This window comes from Aythya ferina (assembly GCF_964211825.1).
Source record: "Aythya ferina genome assembly, chromosome: 4".
Taxonomy (NCBI): domain Eukaryota; kingdom Metazoa; phylum Chordata; class Aves; order Anseriformes; family Anatidae; genus Aythya; species Aythya ferina.
Window position 1 is genome coordinate 16,319,756 of NC_140300.1, and position 14,461 is coordinate 16,334,216.

The following is a 14,461-nucleotide window of genomic DNA, read 5'->3' on the forward strand; positions in this document are numbered from 1 at the left end:
AATGCCCCAAAATCTCTGCACAGCTTCTCCTCGCCTCCACACCATCATAGGACAGTTGCACGAAGGGGCTGGCAAGGAGCAGTGCTGCACTCTGCTTTTTGACTTGAAATAGAGTCGGGTTCCATTTCAGGGAATCAAGCTCTTCTAAACTGATGTATAAAGTCTGCTGCTAAGATAGGGGACTCTCTTGATAATCAAATTAGAAATGAAGGGGGGGAGGGACATTCCCTTCTGCTATACTCAGATTTGCCAAATTTAGGTATATTTGTGACATTTGAGACAGTTAGAGCCATCCATCAGCATCTCTGTCACTAGCTTTAGGTTTGCAAAAATGGAAACAAGATGTTTCCTTGGAATGCAGCTTTGTACAATTCTGCAGATTAAAAAAACATCTCTCCACAAATCCAAGATTCTGTAGGTAACTAGAAGCTACCACTGTAACATAATAAGCAAGATGGGTGCTACATTAAATGACCATTTGAATGGTCAGTTAATAAAATGCTAATATTAGGATACTGAACTTACTCAGATTAACTTTCCTATTATTTACACAGAACATCATTAGGCTATCAAAACATACCACACTGTAGCCCAGAAAAACAGGCAGTGTGGTGGGGGGGAAGGGAATCAGCATTCTGGTGTGGTAATAAAGGTTTCTTTCTCCAATGATAATCAACTCTGCATAATTAAAATAGCTCAGACTGCTGAACTAATTTTCAGACTAGAGGTTTCTTCCTGTAGCAACACTTACACACAAAGTTTCTACTGCAACTGAATTTAATCGTGAGTCTAATTACAATTTTAATGAATATCCTCAACACTGCATGTAAACTTGCACTTCACAGTCTTGCTATCAGAGTCTTTTAGAAGCTTTCTGCATTTAATATAAAGGATTGTTCTGAGAGATGCTCATGGTAAAGCAGTATTTTTTAAAAGAAAGATTAGACTGTGTTTGGTCAAATTGAAACATTGTTTAAAATTGGTTTAAAGTAACTCTAAGTTTTAATACACATATTTCAGAATATTTTTACCATATATTTAATTATGAATAAGCATTTGGCTATTTCTAATCAAGTTCTAAATTCAACGTGGACCAAAATTTTATCTATTGAGTTTCACTTCTTCCCTTCCTCTCCTTTTTGTCAATGCTTTGAGGTTTACTTGTAAATTTTCCCACTAAAGGACAAAACCAGTACAGGACTTTCTCTGTTTTTTCACTGGAGAAAATCCACATTTAACAACCAAGGCCTAAAACCTCTACCAATAAAACACCATTTCTATCTCAGTTGCCTGATATTTTATGGAATTCTAGTGCAGGAACTAAAAATTCTGTAGCAGCCTTACATAAATCTCAATCTTTTTAATTAAACATGAGAACCGACTGTTTACCATGGAGTTTCTTCTTCTATATACAGTATTGTTTATTTTACATTTCCCTCAGATATGCAATGGGCAGGACGGTGCCCCATTTGCCATGAGTCTACCATTATGGCAGCACAGGTTGCTGGTAAAAAGAAGGTGGCCAGGTAACCTGGTGGGCTGCAGATTACACTTCCAGTTCCCAGGCAGATGTGACAGATATAAGATGACAGCATATGAGTGCTCTGCAGCAGTTACTGATGTATCCAGCAGTACTGCAGAAAAAAAAGCATTTATTATGTTCTGGAATTAACCTTCTGTTAAGCCTCTGTTAAACCTATTCAGATGTACTGAAGGTTTCTGGGTTTGAATTCTTTTCATTCCCATTCCATCTGCATATTCCAATTGAGAAAAAAAAAAAAAAAAATATATATATATATATATATATATATATTTGCTTTAAAGTTTAAATCTGGTAATAAAATCTTCAATCACAGAGTCCTATCCCCTGCTACTAACTAATAACAGTATATAATCAATTTCATAAGTTTATAAAAGCTGATGCTGAAACCAGTTAGGTTTCTTGTCCCTCTAGTCCTGCTGGGAGGCTGTTCCAGAATCCCACTCATCTGGGATCAGTGAGAATCCCCTCTTGTTGTGCCCAGCCATAATGGCATTCACAGTTCGATACAGAAGCTTTTCTCTCCAGCTCCAGGACCCCCTACACCAGACTCTACCACTTAGACCTCCAACCAGCTGTGTCTCACATGTGGCCCTAGAAACAGGCAGTGACATTATGAAGCAGATGGGGTGCTGTGTTCAAAGGAGTCTCATGAGAAATGCTGCTTTCCCCAGCTGAAACAGCAACTGCACATCACAGCTCCTCCCATCAGGCACCGCGTATCAACTAATTTGGGAAAAGAACCCTGAAAGGGGTACATTTCATCGAAGATTTTAAAAATTAGTTTAGAAAAAAAAATCATTATTTGTTTTATTTTTCCCTGCCTCCATTCAAATATCTGCCTAAACACACCAGGTTAACTCTTGTTTTTAATATGACTTGCATTTCATTTAATGAAGAGAACAGTAAAAAGCTGGGGTTTAAAACTGGGAAGCATATTGAGAAGCAGTAGAATTCTTTAGCCTGTGCCTTATGTAGGTAAATTCAGCAATGTTTCAGTAGAAATTTAAGTGATGGAAAGAAAAGAGTTTGTTTGTTTGTTTGTTTGTTTGTTTGTTTTTGTTTTTGTTTTTGTTTTTAATTTGTTTTTCTTTATTGAAAAATAAATATCACTTCAGCATTGGATCATGTACATCTCCAGCTCTGCTATCAGAATCAGTGAAAAGAAAAAAAGAAAGATTTTGTTTTTCTAAGAGTCTCTTACTTTTAATTATGCCCTATCAAATAAGTTACTCCAACCTGTAATACATTCAAGTAATAGTGGTTTGCCCTACTATCCGTGTGGAGGTAATTTTTCTACTTTGTTATATAGCAGTACAAAAATATAGTCCAGAGTTTAAAAAAGGAAAGAAGAAAAAAGCTCAAAAGCAAGAAAAATAAAGCTTCTTAGGCATTTGCCAGTGTTAACCATACTTATGCTTGCAACAGTTCAGATTCACCTAACGAAGAGGTGATGTTGTGGTGGGAGGCACAGGCAAATAGCAGCCGGTGAGGAAATATTTTGTACCTTCCATCTCTAGCTGTGGAACACAGCAGCAGCTGTAACTAAGACACAGGGTGATGCAGGCCCATGGCTGTGATTTTAGTAGCAAGCTGGTGCAGAAAGGTGCACTTGCATCTCCCCCATTCCTCAACAGATGGACGTTCCCACATCTTCCTTCTGCCTGTTCAGTCAAATAGGCAATCTCACTCATCTAACAGGAAGATATTAACTTAGTTACAGGACCTTGTTTCAGGTCTGGGTGATTGCATACCTATGGTGGTGATACAGCAGGATGGTTGCAGGACTGCAGCATCAGGGACAAGCACAGGATCTCTCGGAAGGTGGTAGCTTGCAGCTACCTCTGCTTAAACTGCTGTAATGCCTTGCACCATGCCCAGAAACTTGATTCAGATTTCAGGATGCAGTAATGACATTTTTGGTTTTTGAACTACGCACAGGCTGGACAAATGAAGTTACTAAAAGCATGATGAGAGCTGGGAATATCCAAAAAAGGGAAAAAAATAAGGAAGTTCCCATGGTGCTTCATATGCACGTGCAAACAAGAGGTGCCAAAAAACAAGACACATGGAAGGTGGTCTGATTTTTCATGTAGCATTGGCTGATTCAGAGTACAAGTGTTTAATAGTTTTGAGATATCTTAGACACAGAAGTCCAACTATGAAACCGTAACAGAAACTCTAGGAGCACTGCATTCCTTGTAAAAATGAAACACATGAAGTATGTGCTTTTAATCATGGCACAGAAGAATGTGAAATTACAGAGGGGGTTGCGATCAATCTAAGCCAATTTTGCACATCTAACTAGGACCAGATATGAGATAAGATTCTAATTGAGATCTGGAAGAAAAAACAAGTGTTCACTGGAAAAGCCAGAATTAACCCTGAGCTATGCAATTAGAACTTACAACACAGCATAGTTGTCCAATATGTAACAAAGATTATGGGATTATGAAAGGTAAGTGATTCTTTGGCACTGAAGTAAGCATTAAGTATACACAACAGTAGAAAGGTACCATGGAAAGGTTTGGGGGTGTTCCAAAGTTAGCACTGGCTATGACAATGAACATAAGCTGAAACAATGGAAAGAATAAATGAAATGGATTTTATTCCTTTGTAATAGTTCCAGCAACATGGGCTGCTGACAAGAAAACAGCATCACCTCTGCCTGCTCACTGCTCTAATACAGATGAATAGTCTGTAACCTGATTTTAATCAAGCAGGACATTCCCTCCTCGTATGTCAACAGCCCATGCACCAATTAATAGTTAGGAGCAGGTAATACAATGAAAATGGGTAAAAAAATGCAACTTAAAGGAACGACTGTTAGTTCTGAGGATGGAACTAAGTACTAAGCACATGGGTGAGAAAAACTGCAGTAACACCAAGGAAAAAGATGCTAAAAACTCATCCTATATTCAATCACATCATGCAGGTAGGCCAAAAAGATTAGAGTCTGAATCAGTCTTCTGGGGACAAAATTCACTCCAGAAAAGAAAATATAGCTAATTCTATCACCTGGAGATATTTTGTTCTTTACTTGTGACAGAACCCAAAGGAGGAGCCCAAGAGGCATGCTCTTCTGGGCATAACAGGGAGATACAGGTAATAGTGAATACACACACAGATACTGCTTTAGAAATAAAAAGAATAAAAGAGATAGATATGATATTTTATGAATAGCTAAGTTACATAGCAAGGAGGAAGTATGTTAAAAGAGAGCAAATTTATTACCTGCCAAACAAGAAATACTGGTAGAAGGAAAGGAATACAACGTATTTCAAACATTTTTCATGTATGATATGAGAGGTTGTCCTCATAAAGTAATGTGTGAGAAATGAAGCTCGTATCCATATAAAATAAAAACAACAAAAACAAACCACAAAAATTTCAAATTTGTGAATTTCAGATATAACTGGGTATTGACTCTAAACAGAAATGTTTGAAAATACATAAATGGTACTTACGTTTAGTTAGATTATCTTTCAAATTGGTGAAAAATAATTTAAGTTTAGGACTGGAAACTCTGGGCAATCTAATAGAGCCATGACGAAGGCAAAGCGAAATGACAAAAAGATAAATCCCATATAACAAAAGTAACAAATAGGAAAGGCATTAACTTAGCAGAGCACATAAGCAAACTGAGGAATAGTGAATAATCCATAGGGAAAAGTGATTTACTTATCACTTTTAAATGTTTGAATAAAAATTCTGACACTTCTTTTTGTTTCTTTTGGGTGTTCTTAGTGGAGTTTGCTGGAAGGAATTGCAGAATATGGCTGATGCTGGCTCAGGTTTATGGGCTAGATCACTGTAGGCTCTAAATTGATCTGCAGTAGATTTTGCCAGCACTCATCTCAAACTTCCTTAGCTTTCTCCAGGGTGCAGAGTAAGATGGATCAGGTTTGTTTAAATTAATTCTGAAGTTCTTTTTCCAAGAGTGACTAGAGTTTGCAAGTTTTTCTGCTTTCCTTTGTTGGAGATGAAATATTACTTTGGGTCTATACTTTTTAGAGTCAGAAACTCCAGCATTTCAGGCTGCCTGCAGGACCGATCCTTCTTGCCTTCTAGCACAAATCATTTGTGTTCCGTTCTAAATTTTTCTTAACCAAGTACAGATCTATTCCTGTCGATTTATCCAGTTCTGAGATCCCATCTGCTTGGCTATATATTCTTTAACAAAGTCTGTTTGCTATATGCTGACCTAGTTCAAAGATACATTTGCTCATTGACTGCTCTGTATTCCACCTTCTCCCATGTTTATATTACCAGCAAATTGTATAAGTTTGCAGGTTTTTTTTTTTTTTTTTAACCTAAGGCATTTTTATAGATTAGAAACAGTACAAATTCAAGTATTGATCCCCAGGGACCCCATTTAATACTTTACCTAAATTGAAATAGCTCTTCTTACAATCACTTTTTATTCCATATGTGTAACCACTGAGCTTTTTATCCAATTTCATATTATAGCATCTCTTGAATCCTTGAAACTCTACTGTGGTCAGTCTTGTGACAATACTTGCTTCTTAAATGCACTCCATTATGCCCCTGCAGTGCATATCTGGAATAAACTAAATGGACAAATCTAACATGACACCTGGGCCACCTAATGATCTTTATTTTGCTTATCTCTTTTGTTTATCCAAAAAATGAAGTGATTCTGTTCTTAGAATGATAGCTGTACTTCCTCCAGAAAATAAAACAGTGATTAAAACTGTCTGCCATTTATCAGCTATTATCTCTAACATAGAGGTTTGGTTTCCCTAGTTAGTATGCACACAAATGTCATAATCACCAAAATGTTTCACAAACAGATCTTAAGCTTCCAAGCAGCATCTCTGTTTTGGCAGGTTTTCCATTCCCTATACAACAGAGAAGTGTTGGGGGACACTAATACAAAGCCCATGGGAAGCAAGCAGATCTTGTACTGTATAAAGTCTCCAAAATTCTACAACTTCACAAGAATTCCAGTGCATTTCAGGCAGGCTGAGACAAGCTAACTTAGCAATAAGTAGAAAAGTTCTGAACCTATCAAACAGAAGGAAATTTCTTTATGACAAGTCAAGCGAAGAGACAAGCCTGATGGACAAGGTTAATGTAGTTCTCCTCTCCCCACCAAACTCTCAGGGACCACAGAAAATGCCCAAGACAGCAGAAAGAGACACAGCACTTTCAGGTTCTCTTCCCTCCTTTATCCGGTTCTTATTGGGAAAAAAAAAAAAAAAAAAAAAAAAAGTCTTCTCTACTGCCCTCTCTAACATCAGGCACTACAGACAAGCTGGGGTTCCTAACCACTTCTTTAACACCCATCAAGAAACTGGAGATACCCAAGGCCTGAAAGAAAAACAATGATGAAACTAGAAGAGGCAATGCTGAGATAGATTAATAAAATTGGAGCGTAAGAACTTGTGGATCTAGAGATGGAATCGATGTGGGAACTACATAATTTGACTGTAATAAGAGAAGCTTTAGTCCTCTCTCAGAACAGGCATCAGGATTGAGGACAGGCAGATGTCAATTCTGTTGCAATGATCCTCAGGCACAGTGTTAATTATAATTTTGGAAGCCTCACAACATCAGGCAGCCCCACAAAAGCTGATAACCCTGTCACACCAATACAATAAAACTAGACAGAAAAGTTCAAAATCAAAAGGCCCACCAAAATAACCCAATACGACTAAATTTTTGAAGCACAAACACACAAGTTCATATTCTTATATATAAACGCACATATGAACAAACATGCACACTTAGTGCTCATATCACAGCTCTTTGGAGGTCTGCCTCAAGATTTTTAATGTTTGGATTTGGTTATCCTGGACTACTAATAGGATCATTCATTAAACAAATATGAAATTACTTATTACTCTGCTAAGGGACTGCCTATAGAGTTCAACGGAACTAGATAGGCCCTTTTCCTCCTCCTAAACACAACACAGTTAGAAGCCTGGTCATATTATTTTCAATGTGCTATTAGATTAGATCATTATGTAATCTTCGTACAGTCTTTGTCTGATACACCATCTGATGCATGCCACCCATCACCACTTCCAAATTCTTCTGTTCACAGCTAAGAGGGCAACTGGACTTGATCCATTAAATCAGCCTGCCCTGCCTATTTGATATATTTTAAAATAAATGCCTTTGCATTTTTTCCATGCTACTGCTCACACTTGGAGGAGTACCCTTAAGCATCTGCAAAATTGTCTCATTATCCTCCTTTGAACTTTCTTTGCAGCAAATCTTGTGCTAAGGTGGGGTGAGGAGGAGAAGACAAGAGGAGGCAAGAGCAGGTTCAGTGCACGTTACCTTCTGCAGAGCCTCAGCAGAGGCCTGAGGTTACAAGTAAAGAATAATTTTGCTGCTGTTCAGTAAGTTGAAAGATTCTTTTTCCCTGCATCCGTGAAATAATTCTACATTAAATTTAGCTATAAAAGCCGTGACCCTGGAGAAAGGACTTGGCTCTTAGCCAAATGTTTTTCATATTCAGTTTCACTTTCCTGGTATAAAATATTTAAGAAAACAAAATTCTGTTTAAAATAATTCCATAAAAAAGTCATCATGTTCTTGTCTTTTTTATATGTATCAGAATCAGACATTTCAAAATGATTTCATCCAGAACATGGCTTCAGCCTCCCTCACACTGTAAGTGATCAGTACTTGTGAAAGCCTACAGACTTTATACTGAAAGGCAAGCTAATAAAAAAAGAAGAAGAAAAACAAATTCTCTAATGCATTTAAAACCCTCCTCCTCTCATCTGAGTGTTTGTACTGTCACCAGCCATTGGAGAATGTGAATGTTTCTACATAAAACAGATTAGCGCTAATGAAGTCTCTGGTAAACCATGTGGAATTTCTGGCCCTTCTGTCTGTTGAGGCTGTGGAAAAGCTCTGTTCTGGTTGAGATTTTAGAAAATTATGATTATTTAAGAAGTGTGAGTTGTTGGTGTTGTGAGTGACATTCTAGTTTTGATAGAAAAAAGCTTTATCAGATGGAGAGGTTTTAAAGCCTTTCTTAAAGATAGTCAGAGTTTCAATTCACCTAATCTCCTCCAGAAGTTCATTCCACAGCCAAGACCTTTTGTCCCCAGCCTTTACATGGGCTTCTGCCCAGGCTTGTGCTGTATTAAAAACAAACCAAAGCAAACCAAAACAAAAACAACACAGGAAAAACAAAGCAAAACACAGTATAATTCTGAATCTCTATAAAGTAAAAAATTGTTTAGTTAAGATCAAAATATTGCAAGTTTTGTAGTTCAGGCAATTGTTTTTGTTAATCAGCATAATTTATTTCATTGATTGAACTATTTAATTTGACTTTTTAACTACTGTTTTTATATAATCTTCCTGCAGGCAAGTTTTATCCTAAATAGATTTCGTGATGAATGCACCCTGAATATTTAGTCACATTAGATCATTTTTTTCAATCTAGTATTTTTGAAATGTACAAGATATATATGGCAAGCAACCATACTGTGTTCATGTTTTAAAAGATCTTTAGTGCTGCTGGCCTGAATATGCAGCTGTGGAAGATGCCCCCAAAGAGGAAGTTTTTCCTTCAGTAGCAGCCACAATGCTTGGCCCTTTCCCAAACTTGGTGCTACAAATTCTACCATATGGCTGCCCAGCTGGGCAAAGTCTGTGAAACTCAAAGTAACTCACAGAGTGTTTTGGGGTTGTTTTTGTTTGTTTGTTTGTTTGTTTTTGTTTTTTTTTTTTGTTTGTTTTTTTTTTTTGCTGCATTGCCAAGGAGGCTCATTGATTTTCCACAGGCTGGCTGCAGCAGAGCCTGTTTTCTTCTGCTCAATCTATTTTCAGGAGGTCAGTAAAACCACCTGATGTCTGATTTAAACAGAGAACAACAAAGAAATTTAAAGAGTCTGCTAGGCCCAATCCTTCCTTCTCTAACAGTTTGCAGAGAAGCGAGAAGGATCCAATGATCACTCATCTGCTAGTATCACCAGCCATCACCAATGACTCCTTTTTATGAGAAAAATTAAGAAGCCAGTATATTTAGCAGCTGAACTTAATAGAAAATGAGTTTTATATTGGTTTCAATGAAGAAGATTCTTCAGGGCTAGAATGTTGCTTCCTTTCAGGTAGACTGCTCTCATTGCACTTTTCTTTACCAAACTTCTCATTTTTAAAAAAATGCTTAAAAACAAACAAAAAAAAGACCACCATCACCGTGTTCATTGAAAGTAATTAATCTTTCAGAGAAAAATCATGTTACATTTCAGAAGGACAGCAGTTGAAAGGTGAGTGCTTTGGCTTCAGTTCATCAAGCAACATGCGCTCCTTTTTACAGCCCAGTGCATTGAGTCAAGTCTTAGTCGGTTTTAATGGTTTTCAAATGCACTTTATTTTGCTGCAGCAAATTGTATCTTTTTATTTATTTATTTATTTTATTTCAATACTTTATGACCAGACAATATTGTAGGTGTCAAGCACATGCCAAGACATTTTGTAACATCTCCATTTGCTATGACCATCTATTACTATCTCTTGTTTGGTCTTCTAAGGCAAACTAGAAGGATATTATTTTCCCCATGAATGTATATGGATGTTTAAGCTATAGTTGGTAATGTATAGCTCATAACATCACATAGATAATGGTACCTCTGACTTTAAGGTAAAAACTAAAGGCATATCTCTGTATTTGAATTTCATAGAGAACTATTATTTATACATATTCTTCTCTTTTGGAGTTTTTATTTCCAGTTCCTACAGGAAAAAATACACCTATCATTAGTAAATACTGTAGATTTTCCAACTTTAACATTACTTTTTTTTGCCTTTTTTGTTTGTTTGTTTGTTTGTTTAGATAAATGTGAACTCTGACATCTCTTACTCTGGGCTTTTTACAGTGCCTTTCCTTATCCTATTTTAAACATACTGGCAATCACAACAACCTTTCCCTGAATCTGTTCCTCAGTTTTTATGGTCAACAGCTGATCTGTTGTTGTTGTTGAACTGATAAGTGCTGAGTTTTTATATTGCGGACACTGGGGCTTCCCTTAACAACTGAATCTTTACACCTCCAGATCAATTTGGAGGCTTTTTTTTCAACCTTGTTAAATGCTAGACCATCATTTCTCGACAGAGTCTACTTTACTTATTTCCCAAAAGAAGACAGTCCCTTTTCTGGTGTTAATTACCATAACATCAAGCCCTAAATTTATTCATCTGAATCTTGGTTAAACTGAGGTTTATCTCTTCTTGGTCTTGATTAGATGATTAACCCCCACCTCACCTTGACTGAATCCCATTTATTTCAATGGCATTATCTTTACAGAAAGGCACAACTTATGAAATACATAGGATCTGCAAGCTGGTGACTTAGCAGTAAGGTTATTAGCATACTTAGCATTGGCAGTTCTGCTTTGTGTATTATTTTGAATTTTCGTGATTTTCTTTCTTCCATTCCATTTTAGCCTTTTAATCAGTCTTCATCCATGGAACATTTTCTTCTTTTAAGATTTGCTCGATAGAGTAGCTTTGGAAGAAGAATTTTTATTAGCATTTCACAGCAATTTTGTTTTATCTTTAGTTTATGGTTCAGTATAAATTAATCCTTGGTTAAGGCACTGTGTGGCTCCACGGGGCATTTTGACATGCCTAACATATTAATAGCTAAAATTTACCAGCCAAGTTCCCTTCTCTCTACCTTGGTTTATCCCCTGTGTCCCATATTATGTAAAAAAGTCTCCTTCAGGACAAAATCCATGTCTGTTTTAGTATTTGGACCAAGAAGAGCTGGGTCCCAGGCATCAGAAGCATTTACAGGTGTTAGAATACATTCCAGGAAGCTTTGTGTAAACTGTTTGAAAATAACAGGTTACATTTTATTACTCTTTGATGGATATTCTTGTCTTTTTACAATAAATAAATAAATAAAAATTAACACCACTAATTTATATACAACATTTGTTATTCACCAGGACTTATCAGCAAAAGTATGGTTCATATCTTTTAGATTTCAAACTGCATAATAGGCATTCAAGATGAAAATTTTTCAGCAGTGACTACTTTCTGAATTACTTAACTATGTAAGTAACTATCTTTGCCTCCATAGTACCACATACAGACTTCTCTCCATGATGAAGATTACTTTAGTGGTGGAAAAAATAAATGTAAACTGAGATTCAGATTTTTGTGTTTCACAATTATTCTTTTAGTTTTAGAAGAAGAAGAAAAAAAGTTACATTTTGTCAGGTTTTCTTCCCTAGTCCAATATGTTACTTTCCTGCCTCTCCGTTTGTAACAAAACGTTCAATGAAACTATATTGGTTTTGACTTAATTTCTATCCACTAGGGGAAAGAGGTTATATTTGGACTTCTAGAATAATGGTCAACCTCTCTTACAGCAGAGGTTGATCTAGTCCTGACAGTATGCCTACTGGAGCCAATAGCATGAAAACATCTAGTGTTACTTTCTCAGGATACACTTTTGCCTCCACATATTTGCTATTTAGAGACAGGATTACCTGAATTGATGGTGGATTTGGGTGGGTACAAGCCAAATTGTAGGTCAGTATAGCCTGACTACTCAGTCATTATTTTGTAATAACTCTCTAAAATTTGTTTTAGTTAAAAGATGTTACCACATACTTAACTAATAACCACCTCAGCTCTACATAACATCATCCCAATTGGAGAGATCTTAACATCTGAAATGTTATGAACAATGTCTGTAGATATTTTAATGTCATATTGAAGATTTCTTCTTGTGAAAGTTCCAGTTATGAAAATGTAACAATAACATCGCAGTAAAACCTGATAAAGGAATGTATAGGGTGCTTCACTAATAAGTAGGTTTCATCCTGAGGTATGAAAGTGATGTCTGAGGACACCTTTACTATAAATGAGAGGGCAGGAGAAGGGAAAAGCATTGAAGCTGCTCTTGCCTTTGAGCTACACTGACCACTGGATCAATAGCTGTCATTAGCAGAGGTCCTTTAAAGGAAGCTAGCTGCACTGTGCTGACATATAACCTGTGTCAGGTGGCATCATGTGCACATGCAGAAAACTTCAAATTCACAATTGGAAAACACAGGAAAAGCAAAGAAGATTTCTAAGCTAAAAATCAACGCAACTGGAATTTTGTGTAGTTGTTGAGTTTCGGACAAAAGTAGTTTCGTATTGCAACAAAGTAAACTGAAGCTCATTTAAATATTAAATTTAAAAAAATTCAACTGATTATGTGTACTTGAGATCACTGGAACAAAGAAAACTTCTGCATAAACTTCATTATCAATAGTATATATTATTCATTTGATTCATCTTAAATTGCCACTGAATCTCAATTCATTCCAAATAGGTAGTCATTTCAGCTTGTTTAACTAAATTCTTCCTCTTCCCAGAACAATGAATCTACCAATCTTAGCAAATGCACTGCTTGTGTTGTTTGTATTGCCTGCCTCACTTGACAACCCTCTCTAAAACAGTCTGTATTTTTAGTTTTGTAGTGTGATCACAAAATGCTGAACATAGAGATAGCATATACATGTCCGTGGAATTAGTAATGAGAACCAAAATATATTTCAAGACTATTATCCGCATACAGATGCAAAATGTTTTTGTCTCTGAAGGCGTTGAAGAAGTAAAACCAGACTGTACCTGAATGCCAGATGACTTTACATATAACAGCACTGTCTAGAAAAGCCTCCAGAGAATTGGATTTCTGATAATTTCATCACTGTGCAACCATCATAATAAGAGATAATCCCCTTACTCCAAAAAAATTATAGTCTGAATAGACAAGACAAAAGGGGAAAAATAGAATGAATCACAAAAGAAAAGTAAAATGCTCAGAATTAGAATAGGATTTTAAAGACCTGCCCTATTCTAATAACACTGTCATCAATACTCAGATAACATTACACACATCAGTAATATGCTAACTCATATTGTTACTGATTCTTGTTAAAGGATCGTCTTTCCCCATTCAAGCAACAATGCTTAGAAATATCAGACTTAAAAGTCTACAAATACAGAAGACAATAATTTTCACTATAAATTCAGCGCTTTAGTTTTTTCAAAAAATTACACAAAAATAAAAATCTTGGCTTCCAAATTCTCTTTCAGAATCATACCCCTTGAAAGACAGTAGTTTTCTGCTTTATGAAGCATTGCAGAAGGTCTCTGTTGTGACCAAAATAATTTTAAAAAGCAAACTCACTGAAATCTATAGAGGAAACAGAAAACAGAATAATTTCAAGCAAATTACAGACCTGTGATATCTACCAATAGGAACGAGGGGAAAAAATCTTTATAAGTGTTTTGCAATTTATTTCTGATGAAAACTAGCCAAGATATCTTTGTCACAAGGTAATGGATATAGATTTCATCACATACCAGGAAAGTCCATAATCTTGTGAATTTATCTTCATTCCATGCTGTGGCTGATGGGCACAGGATAATGAAGAGCTCTTAATCTCTCATCAGAGAGATGGAAATCCTACAAAGTTTTTTCCCCAATCTCTGTTAAGCTCCACCCATGTTGGTGGCAACACTATATCACTTCTCACCTTCTCCTCTGCTTCCAATCTACATGTACACTTGCAGGAACCCAGCAATCACTGACAACCTTCTCTTCAGCCATCAACTCCTTTTGCCTTATTGCCTTACAGCCTCACAGAAAATAAGCCCAGAAACACCTTGTGATGCTGGTAAATACATTAACAAGCTTCAAACCCATTTTTTTGTTCCAATACATAGACGGGTTTGCTTTGATCTCTTCGGGGGCAATATTTTTCACCAAGATTTTTCTGAGAGCAACAGCTACAGACCTTACAGTAATGCCTTCTTGCTCACACAGATCCTGAAAAAGTCCTTTTTAGCAGTAAATTATAAATGAAACGGATGATTCATTATTTTTTGTTTGTTTGTTTTGTTTTGATTTGTTTGTTTGTTTGTTTA